Consider the following 21,615-nt stretch of genomic DNA (forward strand, 5'->3'; position numbering starts at 1 on the left):
ATCAGCCATAGCTAGATAACAGGAGAGGTCCCACACAGGCAGACGGGCAGGGGTGCTCAAAGGTTGACTACTGCCCGTCATGTCCCTGTCACAAGTGCCACAGCAAGTGTCACCAGATGCATATTTTGGACTGTCATGGAGGCACAGATGTAATGAACATAACACAAGACAGCTTTGCAGGTTAATGAATGCCACTCTCCGTGCTATGTCTGACAACCTCCATGATCATGCTGATGGCCACCATTATTATGCTAAGTTCATGGATAGATGGTTGGTTGAGATGGTGGGAATCCTCAACTGTGGAATGTCAATCCTTGAATGTGGAATGTCTGTGATATAGCATGTGGTGGGAGTTGTCCATTGGCCACATGGACGTCCGACAGCAGTATGAACAGCTGACATTCCACATGGCCATGCAGCTTCTCGCTCCTATAATGGCAGTACCAGCAGCATGGCTGCATGGGGGGGGGGGTTGCTGTCCACACCACAATGCAGCAGGCCATGGGACCATGGTCCTGGCCAGTCCCAACAGGGATGCAGCTCCAGCAGACAGCAGTCACCATCAGAGAATAGTACTGCATCTGGCCTTGCACCTTGTCATGCCAGTGTGTCCCCTGGTAGGCCCAGTTTCCATGTCTGTAACACACCCTACCATGTATGGGCTACAGCTGTCCAACATACCCCTGTGTAGGGCAGCCACATGGCTTGACTGTGTTCATTTAATGAACAACCCCCAAATGCACACACATGATGTCAACCAAATGGCCAAGTCTAGGCCTCTGGAAAACCCTCACTGCTAACTGTGCATATGATGATATCTGTGGCACACCTCTGTCATCCATACCATCGATGTAGGGACATGCTAATATGGGTGTGATGCACAAGGTGAATTTAGTACAGCTTAGCAATGTAATGCTATGTAAAATGTTGTCAGCCAGCATGTTTAATGGTTACACATCAGAGTGTGTAGCTGTCCAGCCATGTTGCATTGTTGTTGTTATTAACACTGACAGAATGTGGTCTCCATAATGTATTATGTTTGTCTTCTAGGTGTCTATGTGTCAGCAGGATGTGGCCCTGCAGACATTATCTACAAGGAGTATGACAGTGTGGTAACACATTGAGTGTGTCTTATCCATAGTACAGCTGTACACAATTAACAGGTCTGTATAACAGTTTTTGCATGTGCCACATAGCTTATAGGGCTGAGGAGTGTATACAGGTAAGAGTATGGTGGCTGACATCAGCAGCTTTTGTACAGAGGACAATGGTAAGTGTAGTGGGTGGAACACACCTCAGATTTGCAATCCCCACACAACCAGAGGGTATTGTGTTGACCCAACACACAATGAATACTGCTCACACACACACACACACACACACACACACACACACACACACACACACACACACACACACACACACACACACACACACACACACACACATATGATCACAATTGTCAGTGTTGGGTTTGAAATCCCTACTCATCTAGTAAGTGATAGTAAAGTATTATGCAGTTACATGTATAGTGAGTAACATCATGTGCCCTTGTAAGGTATGGAAATGGATGTAGTGGGTGTGACAGGTCTCATACTAATGTCATGCATGAGTGTAAGCACTGCTATACACACCAATGCCACACAAGTGTGCCACTACTGTGATTAAGAGCCCTGCCTCTCTAGCCGATCATTCCATATTGTTACATAGCTGTTGCATACAGCACAGGGCTTATAGGTGTGATGAGTGCGTACAGATACCTGTATGGTTGATGTAAAAAGCAGTCCTTGTACTGTGGAACATAGGACATGTGCTGGGAATATGATGGCCTACAATTGTTATACTTGGCCACTCAATGGATATATTCCTCACTTCAGGATACTGGTCTTCCGCACACACACACACACACACACACACACACACACACACACACACACACACACACACACACACACACACACACACACACACACACACACACACACACACACACACACACACACACACACACACACACACACACACACACACACACACACACACACACACACACACATTTTCCAGGACAGAGATTCATAGGATCATGTGTTCATAGGTGTGTTCCAGGCTAATGGGCATGGAGCCATGACAAGCCTAACCCATAGGAGCACCCTGGCATCATGCGACCTGGCATTTTTTTCCCAGTGCATCTATCTACCATTGCCACTTGAGTGATGGCCAGGGTGACAGTTAAATTCCCCATCCACTCATCCAGATTTCTCTTGAAGAGGGCCAGTGAGGTGCTCTGACATGTATGCAACATATATTGCATTACATGTCTACTTGTTGGGTTATCTACCTGTCATCCAGCATGTTCTGTTGATTGTGGTAGTTAGGTTGAAGTATCCATGGCATGTGATGCATACAGATCAGAGTTTCACTAGATATGGCATTCCTAACACAGCTAGCCAGACATGGCATTGTCAGTCAAGCATGTATTACCTGTAAGTAGTCAAGGTGTGGCCAAGAATGCTTTGAGGTATTGCACTCTGTCCATATAGGACAATTGTTTGTTGGTCCTATTTGTGAGGTACACTTGCAGCCTTCACAGTTGTTGCAGGTGTCTAGTGAGCTACATCACAAATGGGCCATTGTACCTGCTGGTTGGCCTAATAAGGAGACAGCAGATGGAGACATTGACCTCTTCCTTACTGGATGACACAGCCTTACTTATGAGATGTGCAGCATAGAAGTTATTTCTATCCTCAGTAGCAATGCATTGGCCATAAGAAAGGTCACTGTCAGCCTGTGTTCCCAGGCCTCTTATAAGGACTTCTGTGTCCACTGGACTACCAACAATGTCTTAATCCATGGTAACCACATTGATTCCACACGGGAGTGCGACACATTTCTTTCCATTCAGCCTATGGACAGTATTCTGACAACAGTCAGATGTCTCAGTGGGTCCTTAATGCAGGATGTCAACATGATATGGGGATGTACACACTGCACCCACCTTGCAATTCTCTGCAAACATTGTCAGCCAGGATTTCTTTCTGTTGTTCTGGATGTCAGAGGCATACATGACAAACATGAGGGGACCCTTGACCAAACCCACTGGTAATCCACTCATGACTGGTTGGCAGTCTAACATGGAGTCTGCTACCTTCACACTGTGGGTCCCATGCATGAGCCAGTTTGCAAACCACCAAGTGACATAGGGGTTTATGCCTAGATGGCAGTGTTTGTCTATGATTCCTGAGTTGGAAATTGTATCACAGGATTAAAAGACCCGCCTATCTTGTTTTTGTGTCCGTACTGTTACATAGTTATTTCACATGGCACACAGCTTATATGGCTGCTACAGTGGCTGACAGCAGTGGGACCTGTACAGTGGACATTTGGATGTGTACTGGGTGTGTAAATTTTGTAAATCACATACACACACACACACACACACACACACACACACACACACACACACACACACACACACACAAAATTATAATTCCTACCTATCTATCTATGTCTACTATAGTGTTACACAGTTATCGGATGCACCACAGAGCTTATACAATTTCACCTAGTCCAAAGGTACTTCTAAGATGAATGACATCAACAGGACTACTAAATTGGTGTGAGAGGATGTGTGAAGGGTGGTACACAAGTCAAAATGGTATAACCCGCACAGTATATGATTTTCACACACACACAAACAGTTGCCAGTACTGGGATTAGAATGCCTGCCTATCTGGCTATTTCAACTATAATGCTACGCAGTTATCAGATGTGCCATGGAGGTTATACATCTTCACATAGTCCAAAGGTACTTCTATAGTGAATGATGTCAACAGGACTAAAAAATCAGGGTGATGGGAAATCTAAAGGATGGTACACAACTCAAAATGGTATAACCCACACAGTATATGATTCACACACACACACACACACACACACACACACACACACACACACACACACACACACACACACACACACACACACACACTTGGCAGTACTGAGGTTAGAACCCCTGCCTATCTAGTTATTTGTACAGTAATGTTGCACAGTTATCCCATACACTACAGAGCTTACTGGATTAGCAACTGGACAAAGGTTTTCATAACAGCACAGCTGAGGTAAAGTATTACAGGTGGCAGAAAGTCTACCTTTAGTTTTTCCCTTACATCTTGCTAGTTATTTCTGTCTTGCACTCCAAATAGCATATTAGCTTTGCAGTACAACAGGTTATTGTATCAATAGGTGTAGCACACCTGGGAGCCATCAGTAGTACTTGTTCCTCACAGAATTAGCCCCAGTACTTAGTAGTTATGACCACCCTTCCTGGCATGATTAAAGTGCACTTTTCTGTGCTTTTGACCATTAACCTGGTGCGCTTGTCCATTCTGAGGCACTGTTGCAAATGCCTCATGTACACAGACAACCCTCTCCTCTAAACTCCAAACACATAGACCTGTGAGAGTTACCCCTATATTACCAAATGTGGAAATTTGCACTCTCCAGCAAAGACTGCACTAGCTGGTCAAAAGGATAAGATTAACACCTGCACCACACCAGGTGGAACATATAGGTTGACACAACACACACTATGAGAGCCCTGACATACACTGAAAAGCCATATGACAGTAAGGCAATGCATACAGCCTAACTTGATCTGGCCAAGGCTTTTGATACCATTTCTCAGTCAGGAATTATTTCTAAACCCACCAAACTAGGCATAAACCCCATATCCATGGGTGGGTTGTAAATTGGATCACAGACCACACAGTGTGACAGTAGCAAAATCCAAGTCAGACTGGCAAGCAGTCACAAGTGAAGTCCCACTGGGATCAGTACTGGGTATTGTCCTGTCCAGCATCTACTTCTCAGGAGTTTAGCCCAAAACAGAGGAACTCTGTCTGACCAAGTTCACAGAGGACTGCAAGCTGGGAGCTATCATTAACTCCACATGTGATGCAGACATCCTAGAGAAAGGCATCACTGAGACGAATGCATGATGCGGAAACCATGGCCAGAAGAACCACAAAATGCATCATTATCCCCTTTGATAAAACCCTCAGTTCCCAGTAAGTACCACATTGATGGGAGCCCAATGAACACTGTAGGCATTATAAGAGATCTGGGGACACAGGTTAACATCAATTTTTCTTTCAACCACCACATTGCCACTGTGGTCAGGAAGTCCTATGTGGCACATGGCATTATCAAGGGTTTTGCATCTAGGAAGACAGAGGTAATGATCTCTGTCTACTGTTCCCTCATTAGACCACTCATCAGGTATTTTGTCCCATTTACCATGTACCTCAGTTGACACCTGCAACAGCGGGAGAGGCCACAGAAGCATCTCACAAAGAGATTCCTAGGCATTAAACACATGTCCTACACAGACAGACTCAGAAGACTCCAGCTATTCTCTGTGTCATATCACCTAGTTAGAGAATATCAGTGCTTGACTTACAAAGTCATGTCTGACCCAGCTGTTTTAGACATGCTACATATAAAGACATCCCAGTCCCTCCACACCACACACTGCAGAGACTTCTACCTCATTACCACAATTGCCACAATTGCCACAACAAGCTGGTGGGACAGGTCCCTCACCAAGAGACTGCACATGCCCTGGAATTTACTTCCATTAAATGTCATGAAGAGCACCTAGCTGACCCTGTTTCAGAGAAATCTTGATGAGCGGATGGGTAATAGACAGTTCACCCCCAGGATCACCTGCAGTGGCTCTACTTGATACAGGCACTGGGAAGTAACATCGGGTACCACAATGGCAGGGTCCTTCTATGTGGTAGGCTTGTAAAGGCTCCTGGGGCAATTAACCTACTACACACTTATGAACCTATAAGGGTAATTATATCAGCAGGATGGATAAAGTAGGGCAGTGGGTGTTACACTTATCAAAATACTTTGTCCAAACAGACACACTTTGACACACACTTACACACACACACAAACACACACACACACACACACACACACACACACACACACACACACACACACACACACACACACACACACAATTGCCAGATTTGAGAGTAGAAGCCCTACCTAATAGTTATTTGTACCATAGTGTTATACAGTTATTGCATGTGGCACAGAGCTTGTGGGCTGGATGGGTGATGAAAGGGACTTCTAAGGTGAGTGATATCTGCAGGACTACAAAAGTGGGAAAGGGGAAGTGTACTGGGTTTAAATGAACCCAAAAGCTTTAACTTGTAAACACATACACACATTTTGACATTTGCCAGGACTGAGATTAGAACTCCTACCTAACTTGTTGTTTGTACTATAGTGTTATGCAGTTATTGCATGAGCCACAGAGCTTATGATGCTTAAGTCTGATGAAAGGGACTTCTAAGGTAAGTGATATTTGCAGGACTGCTAAAGTAGGAAAGGGGAAGTAAACTGGGTTTGAATGGACCCAAGAGCTTTAACTTGTAAACACACACATCAACACACATACACAGTTTGACATTTGCCAGGACTGAGATTAGAAGTCATACCTAACTAGTTATTTGTATTATAGTGTTACATAGTTATCACACGCACCACAGAGCTTATGGGGCTGAGGCCTGACACCTGACAAAAGGGACTCCTAAGGGGACTGATATCTGCAGGACTGCTAAAGTAGGGAAAGGGAAGTGTACTGGGTTTGAATGAACCCAAAAGCTTTAACTTGTAAACACACACACACACACACACACACACACACACACACACACACACACACACACACACACACACACACACACACACACACACACACACACACACACACACACACACACACACACATACATACAGTTTGACATTTGCCAGGACTGAGATTAGAACTCCTACCTAGCTAGTTAGTTGTACTAGAGTGTTACACAGTTATCACACATGCCACATAGCTTATACTGCTGAGACCTGATAAAAGGTACTTTTCTGGTAACAGACATCTTCAGGACTGCTAATGTAGGGCAATGGGAAGTGCACTGGGTGGGGAAGGTCTGTTCATTCCTAGATCCCACTAACATTTCTCCAAGTGTATGAGCATGCCCAATATGACCTTCTATAGTACATGTGGGACTCCATTCCAGGAATTGTACCCCAGTCTGGTTTGTTTTGTGCTGCAGCCATATCTCTCAACATGTTGGTGCAGGATATCTGGAGACAGCCTATCAAAATGGGGGGACAATGGGCCATACAGTGATTGTGACTATTTCTCTCAGTAATGTATGGGTTGCTAGTATTACAGGGCTTGTTTTAGCAGACAACTGACATATATGCTGTTTAACACTGTCATGTATTATTTCAGCACCTCATGACATACCTCCTCAGATCATCACAGTGATTTACCAGAGGGATACAGGGTGGATGATGCACACACCAAAAGTATGGGCCAAATGTTATGCATTCTTGCACAATCCAGTCTGTTGAGAGGTGTGTCTACAAGCAATTGACTGCTGGAGCTGTTGAAACAGTCCAGCACCTTGGTGATATATTACAATGGTGGAATCTCTGTGCATTTCTTTTCTGGCCTGGTCCAATTTCCAGTCCACAGTTGAGTAATATAAGTCAGGATCAGGGTGACAGGCAGACTCCAGATAGATTTGTAGAGGATAAGAAATGGGGGTGGGTGTCCTTGGTCAGACATTTTTTGTCTATAACTACCAGTGCTTTGCATAAGGGTCTACTCAAAGGATGACTGCACTTGGAGGGTCTTGCGTGTGTCAGACTGTTTGACCATCCTGTAGGTGTGTGTTTGTCTTACAGATATGTATGTCCCACCTCATTTTTGTTTGGCTGGCCACATTTTTGGGTCGGAATGTTGCATAAGATGAGTGATCAGAGAATGGTGTGTTACTTCCCATGGCTGTGGGTCAGGGTTTCTGTGGGTGCAGACATCTCACCATCTTCCAGGGTTAAGACTGCCTGCAATGAGTGTATTTCCATGTTTAGAGTCCTAGCCCTGCCTGTTGAATGCACAGAGTATTACAGAATGTCCACATTCATGACTCATATATCTTATTGGTTATGCAAATGAGTGTGGTTTTCAAGGAAAAGTGTTTTGAAAGTCACTCAGGGTTGAAGTCAGATATTACTGACATTTGACATTGCAGGTTCTTACTTTGTATCTATCAGACATTCCATGCCACTACAATCATTCCATCAACTTTCTAACATTATTAGAGCAGCATTTCAAATGTGTCCTTCTCTTTGGACCTTTTTCACCCCATTATTCATGGCTTTGGCCAGATTTCTGGCTCTCTGACACTGCAGATTTTCTCCTAGCAGTTAGCAGCACGGCCTTACTTTCCCTTGTTTAGACTGTGTTATGTTGCTGTTATGGACCCCATGACACTCCCTAACAGTCCACTGTGGGTGAAGCATGGGCATTTATTACAGGCCTGTAGGCCAGGTGTGACAGATGCAGGCCATCTGTTGCAAGGCAGTGCATTCTGATATGTTCCCAGGCTGCTAGCAGTGGACAACCCTCGGATGGCACCAGTAAGTTGACTGTGGGTGTTACTGATAATTGCTTTCTGTTTGTGTTGAGCCATCATCCTAGTTTATGGTTGGATGCTGCTTAAGGCTAGGGTCATGTTATTGCATTTCTATGGGACCATAGGGGGTGACTGTGCTGATATTTGCTTAACATGTTGGTCCCATTTAGCATAGTGGTGTTCCCTATCTTTCAGACTAGAGGCATAACAGTATTGACCAAAAATTAGTTTGTTCTGACATAGACATTTGTAGTTTCAGATGTCTTACCTTTCAAAACCATACTGTCACTGCCAGACCTGCTGTGATGCCAATGTGTAAAAGTCTGTGGGTGGGGATTTCATGGCTGTCACTATGTGGGGGCTTTCACCAGGCATTTCTGTATGGTTTTATACAGTTGATCAGCTGGACGAGAATGGGGTTGGGTATGAGACCCCCACTTTGGCATCCATGCATGTGACCTAGCCCCCCCCCCAGTTATTTGGCTCACCACATGTATTGCAGTGGCATTTGTCAGCTAGGGTGGTTCTGCATGGTATGGGTAAGCCAGTAGTGGGAATACACTGCTGTCCCACAGAACTATCAGTTGTCTGCTGCTATTCCAGTAAGCCACCCCATTCCCTTGCATGCTTGAATGAATACCATAGATATGCGATCAGAACACTCCACTCCATTCATTATTTTTGTTAAGGAGACTGACTTACTTTGTGCCTGAGGCTGTTGTGAGTATGGTGCTTGAGGGCTGACTGTTTCAGATGCACACAGTATACTGCCTATATACATGGTAGAGTATAGGTGGTGTGTTTTTTGGCATCCATTTTACTGTGTATGCAAGTCAGAGAGAAAGAGAGATTAGTCCCTTGGGTCCTACAGTGTCAGACTATGTGCTATGTGTTGCCTTTTTGCCAAGGCCATGGCATACTGGGCATGCCTCCAGCTGCCTAAAGGGGCAGGCTCAGGATGTTTCTCCTCCAACTCCCTCTGTCCCTGAGGAGACCTTGGCAATGGTGGGGTGCTGTGTGGCCTTTCCCGTTTTGTTCCTGCTGAAGCTGTTTCCACAGGATCATATTGTGTAGCATGGCACATACAATGAACATGTGTGCACATGTGGCTGGAGAGTGCTGCAAGGCTCCACCAGATATGTCAAGGCAGCAGAACCATGACTTTAGCATCCCAAAAACATATTCTATAATGATCTTGCTTTGTGCATGTGTCTTGCTATGGCATTGTTGTGTGAGTGTATGTGCATTTCTGATGGATGTCATCATCCATGGCTCCAGTATGTGCCAGCAACCCCCACCAGATGGCCATATGGGATGCCCCATGTCAAACATTTGGTACAGCTGTGACGAATGCCAGATATGGGAGTCATGATGGCTTCCAAGGCTGCCAGCACACACATTCATCATAATGCCCTGGACATCACACATGATATGTCAGTTGATGGAGTGGAACCCCTTACAGTTTAGGTACACCCTACCCTGGTCACCAGGTGGTGCTTTAATGTGGATGTGAATGCAATCTGTGGCACCCAGTACCTCCAGGTATTCTACTACACAATGGAAGAGATGCATATTGCTGGTCCTCTCCTCACAGGTGCTGGGGATGTAAATGTGCTCAGCGGCATGCAGTGGCATGGCATCCAGGAACTGGTGGAGTATCCTGGACTCAGGTGCCTGTGAGATCCCCATAGTATCCCCAGTTGGTCTTTGGAAAGTACCTGCAGCTAGTATTCTTAAAGCTACGCATACCTTGGTATCCACTGAGATGGGTTCCCCTTTGTTGGTTCTGGGTCTGAGGTGAGGCTGACACAGCTCAACAAGTTGCTGAAGTATGTCCCTGTCCACCCTGTAGTGCTCTACTATCTCAAGATCATGTAGCCCCTGGTAGGTTACCCTGGGTCTGAACACTCTTCTCCTCCTTCTTGGTCTGAGTTGGTTGTCAGCATTATCCTCCTCACCATTTAGCACATACTGATAGATCAAAAGAACAGCAGCCCCTAGCATGTTTTGTTAGTTTTGTCAGTTTAAAATTCCCCCAATGTGTACACCAGTGGTGTAGCATTTGTAGGAAAAAACAGCCTGAAAGGTGTTTGCATAGCTTATAGTAGTGTACTGGGCTGCTGCCTTTGTAATTGGCTGATTCTGATATATTCCACCTGCCAGCTATGCTAGTTCTCCTTGATTGCCTTCCTTCTGCAGTTTCCCCTTCCCATTTTCTCCCCATTTAAATGCTGATGCATGCCATGCATTCCTGGTGCTCAAATGTAAACAGTACTGCTATCCCTCATGTTTTTTTTTTGTTTGTTTTTTTGTTTTAAGCCCGGTATGTGCCGCGCACACCCATTTTGCTAAAGTAAACAGAACTGGTCCTCCCTGGATGTGAACAAGCTCTGCATTTCATGGAATAGGAAAATATAGCTTCAGACACACCCTCTTCCTTAGCTGTGCTTAGCTAAGGGCAAACACAGGCCACTGAGCTCCAATGTGCTTACAGCAAGCATGACACACCTCCTTTTCATGTTAGCTGCTCATCTTGTCTACACTGTGGTGTTAGAGCACCTACACTGTTAGGTGCAGTCTGACACTTAGAAGAAATTTGTGATTCAGTATAAATCCCCTCATTTGCATACACTGCTGTCTTACTCCTGAGTTACTACACTTACACTGAGCCTTTCCCCTTAGCAACCCTTATTCCCTGGTATAGTTTTCATTCTGCCTGCTATTGACTATAATGGCAAAATGTAGATTTCTCTCAAAATTGATTTTTCCCTCTTATTTTTTTTTAATTTTCAGCACAATCCTGTTTGTGTGCTGCTGCCCTATGTTTAAAGGGCCAAATTTGGCCAAAAAAAAGTATTTTATTTTAAAAAATTTAAACTATTTTTCATGCCAATGGCCATATATTTGGCCATTGGTATGCCTAATAAATGTAATACATACTTTATTTGAGGCTGTCTTGCCTCCATTTTCTTATTCACAGAAATGTATTTAGCTAGTAACGGAATACATTTCTGCAGGTTACACTATTCCTGCATGAACACCTGCCTGCTTTCTGAATCACTAATTCACCTCATTTGCATGAGTTTCACCAGAAAATGAGGTAATTAGCATAACGCAGTGGTGTTCATACAGTAATAGTGTAGGAGCGCTCGTGCATGTCCCAGGAGCTCTATACTGAATCGCTCGGTGGACATATTGTGTGCAGCAGCTCCTGCACTATTCCTGCATGCTATGCAGGTCTTAATGATGATCATGATGCAGTGAGGAAATTTACTTTTTCCCTCTGTAGTGCGATTTTGGAGTTGGTATATTTAATTTATGGTGGGTGTGGGGGGCAGGCTCCCCACATGGGGCATGCAGGGGGGCTTGACCCCTACAAAAACGTAGTAAATAGTGTGTTTGTTATTTTGATGTGATTTTATGTGGAGGGGATATTATTTTCATGTGATTTGTAGTGTTCAGTGTTGTGATGCACATTTTAGATGTTATGAAATTCGATGTTATGGGTTTTAGATGTTATGTTTTCAATGTAATGATTTTAGATGTTATGGGTTTTGGAAGTTTTATGTATACACACACACACACACACACACACACACACACACACACATATATGGGTCTATGTCAGAAGCTTGAGTTTTCAGAAACTCAAAATTCATATAGTCAAGACAAAATCTCTAACTTCAAAAAACAACAAAAAATTACCTTTTTTCTACATTTTTGCAGAGGTGCAATCCTCCCTGCACCCCCCACACCCCTTCAAATTATATACACCAACTCCAAGATTGCACTGCAGTGGCAAAAATAATAACTTCTCCAATACGCACTCTATCATGGTCTCCATTCAAAAGCTTTGAGTTTTCAGAAAATTGATTATATGGTCTCGACCATATCAGTTTCGAATTTTTGAAAACTCGAGCTTTTGATTGGGACCCATATATACATAAATAAATATATATATATATATATATATATATATATATATATATATATATATGTATACACATGCATACACATATAGACAGACACATATACACATATATACACACATATATAAATGTTACTGTACTTTAGTTTTACTGGTTTGAAGGAGCAGTCACAAAACAATGAGGCAAGGGAGAATGTAGGCAACCGGTAACATCACAGTAATGACAGTTTTAACATTACTTAAGGTATACTGTACAGCCAGAAGTATACTAATTGATCCAGTGCTGAATGCTTTTTAACAATGTTTGAAACTGGAACATTGTACGTGGTGTACATTCAACTCTTCAGCCTCTTCAAGAGATGATTAGCCTGATTATTCATAGCTAAGCGCAGCAGTGTGAATAGCACCAGAGTAATGTGGCTGAAGGAAAAGATTCACATGATTTTACATGAGCTGTGTACTATTTTCCCAAAGGTACAGGTGCTGCTCAACACTAGGTCTTGCTTAACTGATGAGAAGACAGTGTGATGCCACAGAAGGGAGAAGAGATACAGAGGTGAGAGCGAGTGCCTGGGAACATGGACTTTTTGACAGAGGCAAATAATGGTGACTTAAAAACAATATGTAGACAACAGCTATTCATAATATAGTGGGCTAAAATAGTCAATAACTGTTTGTATATGTCTGGATTAGAACACTTGAAAACATGCAAAAGTCAGTATATACTTGTAAGCAGTATCACACCACAAAGGAAGCCCTACTTCACACAATTTAAATCACACAGTTAAAGAGATAGTGACAAATTACTGAAGCAGAAAAGGTGAAAAGGGAAACAGAGATGGAGAGAAACATAGCAGCAGTTTTGTTTATAGTACATTTAATCTGAATTCCCATAGAGCAGCAGATTTAAGCATATTTGCATGAAGCAAAAATTGTTAGTGCAGCTGAAAGTAAAATATGCAGTTTTGTCATAGGAAGATAAAGGCCATTCACCATCACTCGGTATTGATGTATGATGCTAACTTCCTCACAAATCCTGAGGACAAAAACTGAAGGATACATTCTGTGTAGTGAGTGAGTCTAGTTTTTGACCAGATTAAACATGTGAAAAAGGGGTTGATAGGACAGTGATGAAAATGAAGGAGGGGCCAAGCACAAGGTAGGACATGGGGAAAATACAGGAATTTGCAGGATGGTGTTGGGAGAATACCACAGTTGTCCACTTCTTCACAGCATAAAAGTAATTATATACAGACTTGCATGGCTTTGCAGAGTCACAACACCCGGGAAGGGTGACGACAGCAGCACCATGTTGCAAAGTCAATTGAACCAAATCAAGTTTCTCAAGATGACACATAGGTTAAGTGGAGAGCAATCTAGGATGAGTATTTTTTATGCGACAGATACCCTTTTTTGGGAGAGAGAGGAATTTTGGAGAAGATGCATAGGTATGAGAGGGTCAGCTAGGTAATGTCAGCTAGGTAACAAGTGCAGATATACAGGACATACAAGACAGACGGTGATAGTGATGAACATAAAAGGTTGGGGGCATCATGATTAGGGATAGGTAAGAAACCTTGGAAGCACAGCCATGTCCAGCTTGAGAACAGTGAGAATCTAGACCTCACCTTCAGACCTGTTTCCTGTGTTAGTTACCTGGGTCCATGCCGGGCAAAGCATCATTTTGGCAATATGACACAGGACATTTTCAGCCCTGCAGATTCAGGCACAAAGGTCCCACTCCATTATGGCCTCCACCAGGCCTATCAGCACCTGATGGGTGGCAAAATCACCACCTCCAAAGCTATTGCTTCCAGAGAGTACTACTGTACCAGCAGCTGAGGCAGAGATGCCTAATGCAGATGGAGTAGGTAGGGCAGAAGTTGTGGAGGCAACACTGACAGGATGTGACCCAGATGAACTGGCTGTTTGTACTGCTTGTGGTGGTATCAATGCAGCCACCTGTAGAGGTATGGAGGGGCAAGCTGCAGTGGCCTCTTTCCTAATGGTCATTTGGTATCAGCAGCAATGTATTAACATTATTTATGCCTAACAAAAATAATAGAAAAAAGTAGGGTGGGGGAGCCAAAAAAGAGAATTAGATCAATCACATGTCACAGTGGTTTACTATTTCAATACACAACTGATATGAGAATAAAGAAATACACTCTAGTCAAATCTGTATATGATGGAGGGCATTATTGTGTCATAAAATTAATTAAATCCTTGACTATGCCACATCAGATATATACTTTCAAAGTTAATAATTGCATTTGCAAAAATGTAATGTTAATGTCATGGAGTATCTCAGTTAATATTGTATAAATACTATCCTGTAAAAAAATATGTAATGTATATTTCTGGGTATTAAGCCCACACACAGTTAATCTGATGTACTCATTGCCTAATGAATAACCAAGAGCTATTGGATCAGGCATGTATGCTTGATATCAAAGTGAAGGTATGCCTCTTCTAGATGATATACAGTGATGGACTGAAAATACTTTGCATTTAATTTAGATCTGATGGGTACTTACCCCATGTCTCTCTCAGGTGAGTTAGTCTCTCATGATGTGCCTCATAATTTTCTGCTATTTCTACTGCATACTGCAGCTGTATAGTAGAGAAAAGAAAAAAAAATAGATATATAAAGGCATAATGAATAACTGTGTTTGCTTAATAAATAACTGTATTTTCTGTCTAATTAATGCAATATCATAAACAGGTTACAGGCCAGTATGCTTCTACACTGAGGGGTGTTTGCAGTCATAAATTCATCCTCCCATTAGTTCAGGAGGTTTTGTTTGTGCCTGTTCATATCATTGCAATGGTGCTGACATTGCACGCCAATGTGCGAGATGCTAGTTACACTGGAAACAGCATTGACTAATCTATTCCAGGCCTCAGCCTTATACTGAGACCCAGTATAATCCCTCTGCAGCAGCCTCCAGCTTTAGCACTTCATGAGGAGTGCCACAAAAATCCTGAACTCCTCAACACCCTACCTTTTTCCTTAAAATAAAACACCATCCCTACTATTGCCAGCCATGTTTTGTAGCAATCCAGCTAGAAATATAGGTCTGAATTGGCACCAAATTCAGATCTTGCCTGTAACAGCTTGAGCACCACAATAAACAGGACATGCTGGAGGGATAGATTCCTGTCCCAGAGACTTCCCATACTCTGGAACAGGCTACCATCTATGTCAAGCAAAGTTCTTCATTAGCACTTTTCAAGAAAAATCTTGATGAGTAGATGGGAAACACAACATACACCCCAAGGATCACGTCTGTGTCTCTGCTCGACAGTGGCACAGGAAAATAACTTTCATGGGTGGCGTAAGCCAGGGAACCTTGTTGTTTAGGCTTACGTAGGCCCTTGGGCCTGTAGCCTAGTACCTACCTATGATCCTATGAACCTATGAAGCACAAAGGCACACTGCCTTGACAACTGCATTTGTGAAATTGGAAGAACGGCAATGGCTTGGCAGACGCATTGGCACTGATTATATCAGAAAGCACACAGTGTGTGAAAAAGCACAAAGATTTGGCCATGTGTGATACTGAAACTATCCACACATGTCCCAATGTTAAGCAATGAAATGCTTTATGATGATTGTTATGATCATGGTTGGTTGGAGGAAAAATGGTATGACTTGTGACATCTTTGTCTGTTGGGAGTTACACACTGGTAATATTAAGTAGTTACACCCACAAAAAGTAGCTAGCAAGTACAACTGGTGCAAGGCAACTGTACATATTCAAGAAGTAAAACAAAAAATACAGCTAGAACCTGGGGACTCCATACTGAAAAAATATATTTATTTCATCTTCCAATTCCACGTGCACAAACCAGTTTTGGCAAAAAGCCTTCTTCGGTGGTAGATTTTCAATCTCAAAACTGCTTAATATAGTATCAGGAACAACAATTATGACATCACTTCCCTAATTACTTAATTACAAAATCTAAATACAGAATCAAACACAATACACAATTTATGAATATATCTGTATATATTACTCATATGTACACCAGTTATAAATATCTGTATAAACAAATAAACTAGATATTATAGTAAATTATTTATAAGTAGATTTACGTCATAACTTGTCATTAAGCCCTGGGTGGATTAAAGCTCCCAATTTGATAATCCATTTCTTTTCCTTACTAGTAAATATGGAATGCCAACCTTGTCTGGATAGTCTATTGCCCTTGACCCGATCAATAATAAAAAACATAAAACTAGCTGTTTTGTGTGATTGACAATGTCTGTATAGTGCATTAGTTAGCTTATTATTTCTAATTTCACTAAGATGTGCAGAAATACGACTTCTCAGATGTCTATAGGTTTGCTCCACATAAAAAGCAGAGCACTGACATATAACCAAATACACTACCCAGTCAGAACTACAATTACCAAAAAAGTGAATATCAAATAGTTGACCAGTATTCTTACTGCTAAAAACTGTAGTTTTAAACATATATCTACAAAAGCTGCAATGTCCACAGGGGCGAGAGCACACCAACAATCTACCACTGAAGAAGGCTTTTTTGCCGAAACCGGTCTGTGCATGTGGAATTGGAAGATGAAATAAATATATTTTTCAGTATGGAGTCCCCAGGTGCTGGCTGTATTTTTTTGTTTTAAATATTGAGTATTATACCATGACCCCCCCAAAACGTGCACACTGATTGGCCAGCGTGCACATTGTAAATCGAGTTATACTAATGGAAAAAGGTAGGGTCGCCCGGACTTTTTTCCATTAGTATAACTCTACTTTTAAAACACTGTCTCGTTATGTTAAATGGGTTTAACATAGCGAGACAGCTTTAAAATAAGCAACGGAGATCTCCGTTGCTTATCTTAAAGCTGTCTCGCTATGCTAAACCCATTTAACATAGCGAACAGGTTTAAAAAGCAACGGAGAAAGCAAGATCTCCGTTGCTTTTTACTGTTCATTATGTTAAATGGGTTTAACATGGCGAGACAGTTTTAAAATAAGCAACGGACATCTCCGTTGCTTATTTTAAACTGTCTCGCTATGTTAAACCCATTTAACATAGCGAAAAAGTAAAAAGCAACGGAGATCTCGCTTTCTCCGTTTTTGCACAACTCTGATGTACTGCGCGCAGTACATCAGAACTGCCGCGGATGCCAGACATCTGCAGAAGGGCAGTAAACAGTCATTATACTATGACATTATTTAAGAAAAGTAATTGTTTCTTTTCTTAAATAATGTCATGGTATAATAGCAATAACCCACTTCTGGGTGTGGGTAATGCTGTATTTACCCACGGTTGGCTTTGTTTGCCCTCGGGACCAAACCACGCCAACCGTGGGTAAATCCAGCATTACCCACACCCAGGCGTGGGTTATTGCTATAGTACCACATGAGAATCAAACCCATGACAAAAATCATATAAAAATGTAAAACTCTGCTTAGGATGTATGAGTGCCACAGAAGAACTTGCTTTTTGTCACTGTAATTAAGAGATATGGTAACATAACAATGACTAAAAATATACCTTAGAGATGCCTGTTTGTGACTTTAATTAATCATGGCACTGCATTTCTATGAAAAAGGCAATATTTATGTTTGTAAATACATTTTAGATGCATAGAGCTGTATGACCTGATTAACAGGTGGTGGGTTATATTAAATTCATACTTTACAAAACATATTGTCCTAAACACATTTCTGACATATTACAAAAAACAAAATCACAAAAAGGCACAAAATGAACTAAATAACAATTTAAAATGCCTAAGCAGCAATATCTGCCTATACAGCACCAAAATATGTTGTGTGTTTGTCCTTTAATATTAAATAACTTCATCAGAACATTTCCAAATACAAAAGAAATCCCTAACAATCTATTGGTGCCTAAGGGTGCTAGCTGGAACTTACCCATGTTTAAGTTGTAAATACTGTAGATCAGCAATTTTCAACCGTTTTCATCTCATGGCACACATAAATTAATTGCAAAAAACTTGCGGCATACCAAAAAAGACACTACCTGCCACTTTCCCAATATTTGCAGAATGACATAACTACCATGGGTCTTACCATGTCGAACAAAATGCTCACAAAAGTGCTAACCTATTCCCGTACTAAAAATTATTCAGGTCATATATTTGTATAGTCAGACAATGTATTTAGCCAACTCACTTGAACCATAACTGATGTAGCAAGCAAACTCTATACTAATCTCAAAGCGGACATTAGTAAAATATAAACTGATGCAACTTTGGTTGAGATTAAGAGCCCATAATTGCCATGTAGGAAAAAAAGAGATGAACCTTAATTTCCATATGCAAAATTCTGTCATGTTTAGCAACACATTACTCCCATTTCATAGTGCTATGCAGATGAATCCTGAAGTCTAAGGAAATCAGTAGTCATAACCCAGTCGTGCTACAATTTTGTGATGATATATATAAATGTTCCCAACTTCTTGGGCACCAGCCACCCCCTTTAACATGTTGAAAATCACGATAAAAACTCAGGTTGATGGACAGTATAACCCAATGTCTACAAACATTTATCAGAAATTAAAGCTAAGGACAGTGAATATGTTTCTATATTTATTTTCCAAATGTACTTAACGTAAATACAAAGCTCTTGTTATGTTTACTTAGCCTCAAGCATCCCCTCCAGCATTTCTAAAGTCTTCTACAACTGGATTTCTTTACTGCACTCTACTGTAACTGAGACATTTCCATGATGCCATGGAAGCAATCTTACCATATCAAAGTTGATGACTGATGCTAATGGCAAATTAAAATGTAAACTTTCAGCACTTTAGTCCCTACTAACTTGGCGCCAAGGCTCTTACATTGCAAAAAGATGATGTTTTGACTCCCAGTGTGGTTGTTTGTTGTAAACTAAGTGGTGTTCCAGTTGCTATGAAGCACTACTAAGCAATTAGGTGTTATGTTGGATTCGCAAGGTGTACGTAAAGTGTGCAGTATTTATAAAGATATTTGTGCTCTTACGCATTCACTGAAAGAATGTTTGTTAAAACAAAGACAACTTTTACCAAAAATTGCAAGTTTTAAGTCTTTCATTAATTGGTTTCAAAAAATCTTGCGGCATACCTATTGCCCCCCTCACAGCACACCAGTGTGCTATGGTACACTGGGTGAAAATACCTGCTGTAGATATATTCATTCTACACACACACCCCTGGATTTACTAATCTGCCATGCAGGACTAAACTAGTCCTGCACGTAAGCGGCAGTTTAAGAGGACGACAGCAGCACGCCATGCATATTAATGAAGGCTCCAAATCCTACACTGAGTGTGAATGAGTGCAGGGGGCATGTCTGAGAGCAGAGCTCTCAGAATAAACACACCCCTCCAAAGGAGAACAGAAGAAAGTGTAAATAAATGAGACCGCACATAGGTGTTTGCATATCCACACCAACAGTCCCCATGGGTTCAACAGCAACAGTACATTGAACCCTTGTACTTATTTTTTTTAAACCCTGAGTACAGCGAACCATAGGTGCGCGGATTTGCCCATCGCTTAGCTACAGTGAAAGCAGATGAAAAGGCTGAAGAGGTTAACAAGGAATATATATGCAAATGAAGCAGCACAGCAATAGTATAGTGGTTAGAGCATCCACTTAATGAACAGGCATTCCCGGTTCAAGTCCCACTGCAGCACATACCATTTTCCATGTGAAATCTGTATATGAACATATTTTTACATTGTTCTGCCATATAACCTACATAATAACATTTGAATGCGAACTGGAGTATTACATGAAATGCACATGTGAAGTGTCAGTGTCAAAATGAATAAGGCACTAGTAAGCAGATTTAAGCACAAATAAGCAGCAGTAAGTATGTCTAAGTGTGTTTGCACAGGGGTAAGCTTTGCCTACACAGATTAAACAAAGTAGAAGCTAATTGAGTGTAAGAAACTGTAACTGGAGGTTAGCAGTGCTTACCATTGTGCATACCCGCTTACAACTGCTTTAAAGTGCCTTAATCACTCTGGCTCCAATGGCCCATGTTCTGCCCAGCAACAAAATAAAGTGCCTCTGCAAGGCTCAATCTCAGGACCTCTGCACTATAGTCACAGTAGTTAACTGCTAAACCATCATAGCAATAGATATGCATGAGGTATCTGCAAACTAATTCTCACCGCAGGAAAATCAAACCAAACATGTGAACTGAATCTATGTACATTGTGAAGTGGTATAACCTGCTACATAACATAAATATGTGAACTGGAGTACTGAAGTAAGGCCAGATGTTAGATGTTATTGCAATAAAGTGTTGAAGTTCCCAGGACCACATACAGTGTATGTACACATGAATCAAGGATACAAGTCACATATATAACATGTAATGAAGAAGACATCAATGCCAAAAGGCAAATATCATGCAAATTGAATATTAAGCACTGCTAAGCATTGCACAGCACTGCTACCCAGACTACTGGCAGGATACTACCGGTGGGAGAAACAGTGTCAACCTGAAAAGTCAAATCCTAAACAAACGCATGTTCATCCCGAGCTGGACAACCCCAAACAGACTGCTAAAAAGAGCCCATGGGGTAACATACCATGCCTTACAGGTAAGCAAAGGATATGTATATTTGCAGTCTGAATGTGTGGGAACCCTGAAGATCCTTGGGGTGAGACAACTTACATGATGGGTCCCAAGAAGTGGAGAGTGGGCAATGTGCAGTGGTGTGGTGAGAATTGGATGGAACCTGTAGGAAGGATGATTGATGTGGAGGAGGGAGGGGGTGGAGGGAATGATGGGTAAGTCATTATGGGTCAAGGCATGCTGGGGTTGGATGGACCTGTTCTACTGGGACCACCCCATGGATGTAAGAGAGAAAGGAGGGGGGGACAGGAAGGTAACTAAGACATACCATTTCCTAAAGCAAAAGCACGTTACGAGTAATATGTATCTTGCATAACCCATGGAATAATATATATATATATATATATATATATATATATATATATATATATAACCTATATACTGCTGCCACGAAATAACATATATATATGTATATATATATATATATATATATATATATATATATATATATATATATATATATATATATATATATATATATATATATATATATATATGTATGTACATATATGATCTAGAGTACTACAGGAAATGCACGTGAGGTGACAGTATCAATATGCAC

The sequence above is a fragment of the Protopterus annectens genome, chromosome 8.part0, assembly GCF_019279795.1.
Source record: "Protopterus annectens isolate FY-2018-M chromosome 8.part0, PAN1.0, whole genome shotgun sequence".
Classification (NCBI taxonomy): domain Eukaryota; kingdom Metazoa; phylum Chordata; order Ceratodontiformes; family Protopteridae; genus Protopterus; species Protopterus annectens.